Here is an 11,297-nt window from a genome sequence, read left to right as displayed (position 1 = left end):
TCACCTCACTGCATATAGCTACCTTTGTGTTCAGTGAACTCACCTCTCTGCATATATAACTACCTTTTAAGTTGAGTGAACTCACCTCACTGCACATAGCTACCTTTTGTGTTCAGTGAACTCATCTCTTTGCATATAACTACCTTTTTTGTGTTCAGTGAACTCACCTCACTGCATATATGACTACCTTTGGGTTGAGTGAACTCACCTCACTGCACATAGCTACCTTTTTGTGTTCAGTGAACTCACCTCACTGCATATATAACTACCTTTGTGTTGAGTGAACTCAGCTGACTGCATCTAACTACCTGTTGTGTTCAGTGAACTCACCTCACTGCATATATAACTACCTTTGGGTTGAGTGAACTCAGCTGACTGCATCTAACTACCTGTTGTGTTCAGTGAACTCACCTCACTGCATATATAACTACCTTTGGGTTGAGTGAACTCAGCTGACTGCATCTAACTACCTGTTGTGTTCCGTGAACTCACCTCACTGTATACTGTATATAACTACCTTTGTGTTCAGTGAACTCACCTCACTGCATATACAACTACCTTTTAAGTTGAGTGAACTCACCTCACTGCACATAGCTACCTTTTGTGTTCAGTGAACTCACCTCTTTGCATATAACTACCTTTTTTGTGTTGAGTAAACTCACCTCACTGCATATAACTACCTTTTGTGTTCAGTGAACTCACCTCACTGCATATATGACTACCTTTGGGTTGAGTGAACTCACCTCACTGCACATAGCTACCTTTTTGTGTTCAGTGAACTCACCTCACTGCATATATAACTACCTTTGGGTTGAGTGAACTCACCTCACTGCATATCTACCTTTTCTGTTGAGTGAACTCACCTCACTGCATATACCTAGCTTCCCCCCGAGATGGACAAACCAGGTAGAGGAAGAGGTAGAGGCAGACCCAGAGGAAGGCCACCTGGTGCTGGCAGGTCTGTGCGAGGTGATGCTGCTGTGATTTCGTGCGGACCTGGCCAAAGTACAGTGCTCAGAAGAAGGCACGTGTCATCACTTCCCAAAATTGTGAGGATGTGCTTGAGTATTTAACACAGAACACCTCATCTCCCCCAGCCACCAGCGCTACAACAAGCACCACATCCGCTGCATTTGACACTTCGCAGGAGTTATTTGGTGGTGGTGGTGGTGAAATCACTGATTCCCAGTCACTACTGCAACAACAAGAAGAAGGCGCAGGTACACCACCTCATACGTCTGAGTTAGGTGGCGATAGTATGGACGTAATGTGTGAGGAGGGGCATGATGAACCACCTGAAGTTGGTGCAGTTGTGGAGTTGTCTGAAGAAAGCGAAGCTGGGCAGGAGGATTATGATGATGATTATACGGATGTCACGTATGTTCCCAATAGAGGAGATGACCAGGGGGACAGTTCAGAGGGGGAGCCAGAGAGGAGTAGGAGGAGACGACTCCATGATAGAAGCAGAGGGAGCTCGTCCTCAGAAACAGCTGGGGGCAGTGTCCGGCGCCATGTATCGCCAGCTATGGCCAGCCAGCCAACATGCCCTTCAAGGTCAGCTGTTGATGCCACCGTAGTGCCATCACCCCAGGGGGGCTCAGCGGTTTGGAAATATTTTACGGTGTGTGCCTCAGATAGGAGCAAAGGCATCTGTTCTCTCTGCCTCCAACAATTGAGCCGTGGAAAGGCCAACACTCACATAGGGACAAGTGCCTTACGAAGGCACCTGGAGAAAAGGCACAAACAGCTATGGGAAGAACACCTGAGGAAAAGCAGCACCCCTCAAAAGACAAGCCACCCTCCTTCTCCTCTTCCTCCTTCAGGTGCATCGTCTTCATCCGCTTTCTCCCTTGAACCTTCACAGCCACCCTCCTTCACACCGCCTCTGCCCTTGAGCGGTTCCTGCTCCTCTGCCCACAGCAGTAGCCAGGTGTCCGTGAAGGAAGTCTTTAAGTGGAAGAAGCCAATTTCGGCCAGTCACCCTCTTGCCCGGCGTCTGACAGCTGGTGTGACGGAACTATTAGCTCGCCAGCTATTACCATACAAGCTGGTGGAGTCAGAGGCTTTCCGTAAATTTGTGGCCATTGGGACACCGCAGTGGAAGATACCAGGCCGCACTTATTTTTCACGAAAGGCCATACCCAAACTGTACCGTGCAGTTCAGAGGCAAGTGGTGTCATCTATTGCGAAGAGCGTTGAGTCAAGGGTCCACCTGACCACGGATGCCTGGTCTGCCAAGCACGGGCAGGGCCACTACATTACGTACACAGCCCATTGGGTCAACCTGGTGACCGATGGCAGCAAGCAGGGAGTACGTAGCTGCGCAGCGGCCCGACTTGTCACACCTCCACGGCTTGCAGGCAGGCCTCCTGCCACCTCCTCTCCTTCTCCTCCAGCTACATCCTCTTCACTGTCAACCTCCTCCTCCTCCTTGGCTGAGTGTCAGTTGAACTCTAGCGGTGCTGCCATCTCCTCTTCCTCTCCAGCTACACAGCCCCATCTCCCCAGAGCCTACGCTGCATACCAGGTACGACGGTGTCACGCAATTCTAGACATGTCTTGCCTCAAAGCGGAGAGTCACCTGCATGGCACATGTGCTGAATCTGGTCGTGCAAAGATTTGTCTCAAAGTACCCAGGCTTAGAGGATGTCCTGAAGCAGACCAGGAAGTTGTGTGGGCATTTCAGGCGGTCTTATACGCCCATGGCACGCTTTGCGGACATTCAGCGGAAAAACAACTTGCCGGTGAGACGCTTGATATGCGATAGCCCAACTCGCTGGAATTCCACCCTGCTGATGTTCTCTCACCAGCTAGACCAGGAGAAAGCTGTCACCCAGTACCTGTACAACTACAGTAGAAGGACACAATCTGGGAAGATGGGGATGTTGTGGCCCAACAGCTGGACACTGATGCGAAATGCATGCAGGACCATGCGGCCGTTTCAGAATCAGAATCAGAATCATGTTTATTTCGCCAAGTACAACATAGTTGTACCCGGAATTGGTTTTGGCACAAGCAGGGTCGGTGATGGTACAGTCACATAAAAGTACATACAGTGAATACAGTAGATAGACAATAGTTACAGAGTATATGCAGTGTGTACAGGTACATACATATATTCAGTGGTACATTGCATATATAGGCATAGAATAAAGGAATAGACAGGAAGATACATATAAGAGACACCCAGGGGAAGGACCAAGGGGGTAATCCGCTGCCATCTAGGCACTCAAAACGCTTTTGTAGCGATATTTTGAATCAGATGCCCCATGGTCTGACCCAGGGAAAGAGATGGAGGAAAGATAGGAGAGAGGTGAAAAAGTGAAGTAAGTCCCCTTGGATTCCGATGTAATCTGGCTGTAGTGTCCTGGTCCTGATCTTACCCCCTTGGGTGCATGTAGTGGGTCCTGGCAGTAGTCAAGCAAGGAGCTGCTAGTTGGCCGAAGAGCCAAAACAGGCTGATCCCACGCAGCCTAGCAGGGGCAGAGATGGCTCCCAGCAGAAGGCTCTCGGATGGTGTGCTGGCAGGCGAGGTGGCCTGGTGTGGAGTGGCTGCAGTGTGTGCAGGCAGCTTTGGCAGCGATGTCAGAGCTGTACCTTTAAAGGAGTCCTGGTTCCCTAGGCAGCGGCGGTGTGGAGCGACGTGGGTCATCCAAGGCTGCGTGGTGTCCCAGTCACGGCGATGGAGGGCTCGATCAGCGGCCGGGGGACCGTGTCTACAGTGTTCCAGGCAGCGGCGGTGGAGGGTCTCCAGGCAGCGGTGGTGAAGCGGGCAGCAGGGAGGAGATCGGGGCGGCCGGTGGTGAAGCCGCAGCAGCATGGAGCTCTCCCACAGGCAGTGCGAGCGATGTCCCTGGGCAGCGGCGATGAAGTGGTGGATCAGCGCCGGCGGGGACCTGCTCATCAGAGCCTCCAGGTCGAGCGGCGGCCCAGGCAACGCGAGTGAGGAGTCCCGGACGGTGGCGGCGAAGAGGCAGCGGTGGAGCGGCTGGGGCCGGCACCACGTGGGAAATCAGCTAAGCCGAACACGTGGTGAGCCGAACCCTATGCAAGTGTGCCCTGTCGCCGGAGTCCGGGGAGCCAGAGTGTCCCCCAACCTCCCGATGGTATGGCGGAGCTGGAGGGACACCACCAGTGCGGTCATGGCCGTGAGTCCAGGGGGGAAGGGTGGAAAAAAGTTAGATTTAGCCGGAGCCCTGTGGCCGTGGCTACCAGCAGTCAGGCGCCATCTTAGTTAGAGGTGACCAACCTGGTGAGTCGCGCAGAAGGCACCATCAGCGACTTGATCCCCTACGCTTACTTCCTGGAGCGTGCTGTGCGTAGAGTGGTGGATGAAGCTGTGGAGGAGCGGGAACAGGAACAGCTACAGCAGGAGGATTCGTGGGAGCGATTTACATCCGAACCACATGTTTCCTCGACACCAGCGGCACCACAGAGGGGGGAGGAGGAGGAAGAGGAGTCGTGTGGGGAAGGAGAGGAGTCAGACTTGGATGACGATTATGAGGAAGGTGTTTTTGTGGAGGAGGAAGAGGCGGCGGCAGAAGAACAACCGCAGCAGCCATCACAGGGGGCTTCTGCTGCTCCACGTTCCCGTGGTATTGTTCATGGCTGGGGGGAGGAAGAGGAGTTGCGTGACGTCACTGTGGAAGAGCAAGAGGAGATGGAGAGTACGTCTAGATCCGACTTTGTGCAGATGGCCTCTTTCATGTTGTCCAGCCTGTTGAGGGACCTCCGTATCAAAAAACTCAAGGGGAATGACCTGTACTGGGTGGCCACGCTACTAGACCCTCGGTACAGGCACAAAGTGGCAGACCTGTTACCAACTCAACACAAGGCGGAAAGGATGCAGCACTTGCAAAACAAGCTGTCAATGATGCTTTACAATGCATTTAAGGGTGATGTGACAGTACAACGCAATAAAGGTACCACTGGCAGTAATCCTCCTCCTCCTCACCAGTCCACGCAGGCAAGGACAGGACGCTCCAGCGATCTCGGGGTGATGTCAGACATGCGGACATTCTTTAGTCCAATGCCTCGCAGTAGCCCTTCGGGATCCACCCTCCACTAACGCCTGGACCGGCAGGTAGCCGACTACCTGGCCTTAAGTGTGGATGTACACACTGCGACTGCGAGCAGCGAGGATGAACCCTTGCTCTACTGGTTGCGCATGCTTGACCTGTGGCCAGAGCTGTCCCAATTTGCCATACAACTTCTCTCTTGCCCTGCCGCAAGCGTCCTGTCAGAAAGGACCTTCAGTGCAGCTGGAGGCATTGTCACTGAGAAGAGAAGTCGCCTAAGTCATGACAGTGTTCAGTACCTGACCTTTATCAAAATGAATGAGGCATGGATCCCTGAGGGCTATTGCAGGACCGAAGACTAAGTCACTTCCCACACACGGCATTTCTACCTGCAGGCCGCTTGACTGCCTTCTCCGCCACCACCACCAGGGTCCAGGACTCTAGGCGGATTCCAGAATTTTTAAGGCCGCTGCTAGCAGCGGCCGCTATACTAATTTTTCTGGGGCGTGCACATGCCTGCCTAATTTTTCTGGCTGCAGGCGGCTGCAACAAAAAAACAAAAGGCATGTACATGTGCCCATCCCCCTTCGTGATCATTACCTTGCCGCGGTGAAGGGGCTTGCGTATCACAATAAAGCAATGACCGCCGGCTATATAAGTGTCTCGGGTGGGGGTGGCACACCAAAGATAATAAGGTCGTTGTTTCATTGTGGTCAGACCAAATTTGATCAGCTGGACAGTCACTGTTCTGTCATTCAGCTACATCAGCCGGGCGAGCATATGGACTGAAAAGCCACCAAGCCCACCATCACCTGCACTCTCGTCATGGTGCGCACCAGTCCAGCACGGCCGTCACTACACAAACGGCTGTTTGCAGTCACTGCATACCTTTCACTGCATCTGTGAGTGCACATTATACCTGGCAGTCAGTGCATAACTTGCACTTGAATGGATGGCAGACTTGCCCTCCATAACGGATTCCCGTTAAAAGATTTAAAGTTGATTCATTACAATTAGGGCCGCAAAAGGTCCTCCTGAATCCTGTATTGTTATTTTTGGTCACTACCTCGGGGCAGGCATGCCTGCCTGCTGCCCTCCTTGCCTGGATGTGTGGTGGGAGCTGTTTGTTAGGCTCCAACTCCGGAATGCAATCACACCTGGAAGGGTTCCCCCGCCATTAGCTATGGTCGGTGGTCACGATGGCAGACTTGACCTCCATAACAGATTCTCGCCGGAGACCAACCTGGTGAATCGCAGTGAAGGCACCATCAGACTTGCCCTCCATAACGGATTCCCGTTAAAGGATTTAAAGTTGATTCATTACAATTAGGGCCGCAAAAGGTCCTCCTGAGCCCTGTATTGTTATTTTTGGTCACTACCTCGGGGCGGGCATGCCTGCCTGCTGCCCTCCTTGCCTGGATGTGAGGTGGGAGCCGTTTGTTAGGCTCCAACTCTGGAACGCAATACAACCATCTACAGTTTCAAACAATTTAAAAATACAACCATCTACAGTTTCAAACAATTTAAAAATACAACCATCTACATTTTCAAACAATTTAAAAAATGGCAAAAAAAAATTGCCCTCCGTAAAACATTCTTGGCAAATGCTTTCGACTTGGTTTGTCTTCCGCTGGGTCAAGGCTCCATCTGACCACAGATGCCTGGTCTGCAAAGCACGGTCAGGGCAGCAACGGCATGGGTCTCAGCAGGCTCCCACTTCGGGCCGGAATCCAACCTTCAATCCCCGCCCATTACCCGTGGTGACAATGGCAGACTTGCCCTCCATAACGGATTCCCGTTAAAGGATTTAAAGTTGATTCATTACAATTAGGGCCGCAAAAGGTCCTCCTGAGTCCTGTATTGTTATTTTTGGTCACTACCTCGGGGCGGGCGTGCATGCCTGCCTGCTGCCCTCCTTGGGTGTGTAGTGGTAGCCGTTGCTCAGGCTCCACACCGGATTCCATCCCTCATTCCCCGGCCATTACCCGGGGTCACAAATGGCAGACTTGCCCGCCTCCATATGATTCTCGTGAAAGGAATGTGGTGTCATCTTTGCATAACTGGTTCTCATTAAAGGATTTAAAGAACATTCATTTCAAATACACAGCAGGGCCTCGAAAGTCCTCCTCCTGTATTGTTATTTTTGGTCACTACCTCGGGGCGGGCGTGCATGCCTGCCTGCTGCCCTCCTTGGATGTGTAGTGGTAGCCGTTGCTCAGGCTCCACACCGGATTCAAACCCTCATTCCCCGGCCATTACCCGAGGTCACAATGCCAGACTTGCCCGCCTCCATAGGATTCTCATTGTAGCGGTACTGAACAAGTACACAGCAAGTAGAAAATGTAATTTAAAAACAAAACGTAAGCTTTTTAACAATGCCATGGAAAGTTGATAAGGAAGTCACACATTACCTGACATCACTGAGTGAGGAAGAGCAATCTCGCCATGTTGCGCAGTAGTCCAGCATGGCTGTCACTACACAAACAGCTGGTAACTTGCGGTGCGTTACACAGTTAGTTTGGTGCGTCAGTGTGAAGCAGTACTCTAATTACACTACCTGATTGATGTATACACATGCAAGATGTTTTAAAGCACGTTAGGCCTGCAATTTAGCATTCAATGTGATTTCTGCCCTTAAAACGCTGTTTTGCGTCACATCCAGATTTTTCCCCGGGACTTTGGGCATGTATCCCACTCCGCCATGCCCCCCTCCAGGTGTTAGACCACTTGAAACATCTTTTCCATCACTTTTGTGGCCAGCATAATTTTTTCTATTTTTCAAAGTTCGCCTCCCCATTGAAGTCTATTGCGGTTTGCAAACTTTTTAGCGAACCGAACCTTCCGCGGAAGTTCACGAACCTAAAATCGGACCATCACTATCCCTCACATCCAGGAAGCTCATCTGCCTAGAACACCATTTAAAGAGACTGTACTAAGAGAAAAGCCCCTGGGGGGTACTCACCTCGGGTGGAGAAAGCCTCTGGATCCTATTGAGGCTTCCCCCATCCTCCTATGTCCCACAGCGGTCTCGCTCTGGCCCACGAAAAGCTCAGCCAACAATTTGTCAAGCTGTGCAGGGGGCGCTGTTGCGGCTCTCTGCTCGGAAATAGCCGATCTCTGTCGGGTTCGCTCTACTGTGCAGGTGCAGGAGACTTGCGCCTGTGCAATAGAGCGGACCTGACTGGGATTGGCTATTTCCGCCTATTTCGGAGCCAAGAGCCGCTACTGATCCTGTGCTGGAGCCAGGAGGGTAAATATTTACATGGCTGCCATTCCTGGACCTGCAGTGAGACCACCGTGGGACAGGGGAAGCCTCAATAGGCACCAGGGACTTCCCCCTCCCGAGGTGAGTACTCCCCATGGGCCCCTGTCCTGGAGGAAGGGTAAGAAGTTGCCCCCCCCAAGCTATGGGTCCCTCTGCAGCTGCATGAGCTGCTCGCCTCTAGATATACTTCTCCACTGAATGGTTCTTGATCGTTAAAGAGAACCTGCGACCAACTATCAATGATGTGAGACTCGGGCCTAAGTGGTAGATCATTCCTGCCCCTTCCAACCTCAGTAAGCTGCTGTCATTGGCGAGCTATCACCATTTAAAGTCATGTGATATTGATAAATGAGCACTGGTCTGGTGACAGCTGGCCATTGAGAGCAGCTCAAGAGGAGGGCACAATTTACAGGGTCGGTCCAATTCTCACTTGATAAACCATGGGACACTGGATCACTTTAGTCCTGTCAGGTGCAACTCTGTGAAATGTTTGGTTACTGAGAGTTCTGAAGGCAGTACAAAATATACCTGGTCTCCCAGAATGCTCTGCGGGTGGAGAATTACACATGTAGTCAGTCTTGGCTAAACATCACTAGAAGGGCGGGGCTACAATCAATACTCAAGAATATATGGGAAGTGTTTCTGATGCTAACACCAGGAAAATTACAGTAAAGGTGGGTATCCTGAATAATCTACTGCTTTCCACAATATGTCACTACAGTGACTCTTTAAATCATTAAAGGAAAATTAAAATTTCAATGTAAAAATATGAAGCTTGGGTCAGTGCTGTGGAAACATTTTGTAATGTAACATTACTTAAAGGAACACTATCGTGAAAAAAGTAGGCGGTTAGAAAATGTGACAGATGACAGGTTTTGGGCCAGTCCATCTTTTTAAGGGGGATTCTCAGGGCTTTCTTTGTTTTCAACAGCATTTCCTGAACAGCAGTTTAACTGGCAAAATAGCAAGATACCAGCCGGCCTCCCTAATCACTTGCGCACTATTATGTCAGTTAGATTTTGCAACTGTTGTTCAGGAAATGCTGTTGAAAACAAAGAAAGCCCTGAGAATCCCCCTTTAAATGATGGACTGGCCCAAAACCTGTCATCTGTCACATTTTTTAACTGCCTACTTTTTTCGCGATAGTGGTCCTTTAACATTTCAGTTACAGTTGGAAGTTTATCGTAATTTTGCCTTCTTAAAACAGAAGGTATTTACAATAATTCAGCTTTATGTGGGAAACAGTGGTTACCCATGATGCATCACTCAGGAAAATGCAAATCCTCTCTTTATGCCCTTGAAAGTCAGGCTCATATTCAGAACCACTGGTGTATAGCAAGCCCATAGCTTATACATTTTACAGAGCCACACCAATGCAACATGCGTACAGCCTGCTTTTGACTTTCTGGTCCTCATCATTGTATGGCAGGCAGGGCCGGCCCGCTCATGAGGCGGGGTGAAACTTTTGCCTCAGGCGGCACATTTCTAGGGGCGGCATCCACCCGTCGGTGGGTGCGGGGAGCCGGCCGCCGAGCTGGAGGGGTAGCGGGCAGGACGGGGGTATTGGGCCTAGTGGCGGGGAGGGGGGTCGGACCCCCCCCCCTCGCCTGGGTCCCCCGATCTGCGCTCCCCTCCAGCCTTAAATAGTTCAGAAGCAGCCGCTACTCGTAAGAGGCACGGGCGGGGAAAACTCCTCTTCCTCGTTCCAGGCCAGCGTGCGCTCCACTGACGTCACTTCCTGCAACGCCGCCCACTTACAATACAGTAGCAGCAATAATTTTTTTCAAAATTTTCCTCAGGCGGCAAAAAGTCTAGGGCCGGCCCTGATGGCAGGGATTCATGCGACTCTATGGGATAGGGTTTGGACGAGTAATAAGTAAGGCCCCGTTGGAAACGCGCGCAGGTGGCCGACACGCACGACATCAGACAGTGCATAGAGTGCACTGTCTGATGTTCACACTGCATGCGTTCCCGGACCTGTGCGGTCCGGGAACGCATGCTGCACGCATTTTTTGCAAAAACGCGTGGTTGTCCCATTCACGTTTCAGTGATGGGATCAGCCACGCAACGTACACAAACGCGGATGGCTTGCGTTCGCATGCGTTGCGTTCCACACGCATGGCCATCCGCGTTTGTGATGTGAACGGGGCCTAATACCCAGATGGCTCATGGTTACACAGAATGCCAAAATGTTTCATTTCTATACAGACAACAGAAATCTGGAGTACTGAAGTCTCCCATTGGTGCAGAGAACACCCCCAAACTCCCATCTTCCTGCTTGAGTGCTTCTCAATAGACTAGCTCCAGCCTCACCATCGTGTGGTAGAAATGTCCCTGTCAGCAGCTTTCGGTGGTGGATAGAGATCAGCGTGGGCTCTCTGACTTGTTTACACAGCAAGCTGGGATCCACTGAGTGTTCGGACACCTTTCAGGTCTTTAGTGGGATCAGACCAGATGGGCTAGCCTTCCCTCCCCACCTGCATCAGTAAACCTTGAGTGCCCATCTTCCTATCTGTGGTTTGCCAATAGCAGTTCCTTAGACTGCATTTGGGAGGTACTACCGTAGCCACTGTATACCCGGTTGTCTACACATCACAATTTGGCTCTTTTCAAAGTGTCTCAGAACCTTATGCTTGCCCATGTTCTCCCCTTCCAACACATCTTCAATAATTGACTGCTTGCTGCTTAAAATAGCCCAACCCATAACAGGTCCCACTGTAATGAGATAATATTATTTACTTCATCTATTAGAAATCTTCCTTCCTGGGCAGGGGCAAACCCAGGATTTTCAAGGGGGGGGGGGGGGGGGATTCCTGAAAGGTATCCCTCAGCTACACACAATACAGTAAAATAATATGGTAGGGCATCATGCTGGTGGGACATAATGCAATTTCCTGTCTTTTCCGACCAATCGACAACTTCAGCCTATCAGATGCCGGCGATGCCCGGCCAATCAGAGGCCGGGGATCGCAGATCTCCTTTACGGTGCTACTACGCAGCAGCGGCGTATGATG

Source organism: Hyperolius riggenbachi, chromosome 1 (genome assembly GCF_040937935.1).
Source record: "Hyperolius riggenbachi isolate aHypRig1 chromosome 1, aHypRig1.pri, whole genome shotgun sequence".
NCBI lineage: Eukaryota > Metazoa > Chordata > Amphibia > Anura > Hyperoliidae > Hyperolius > Hyperolius riggenbachi.
This window is presented reverse-complemented; position numbering follows the sequence as displayed.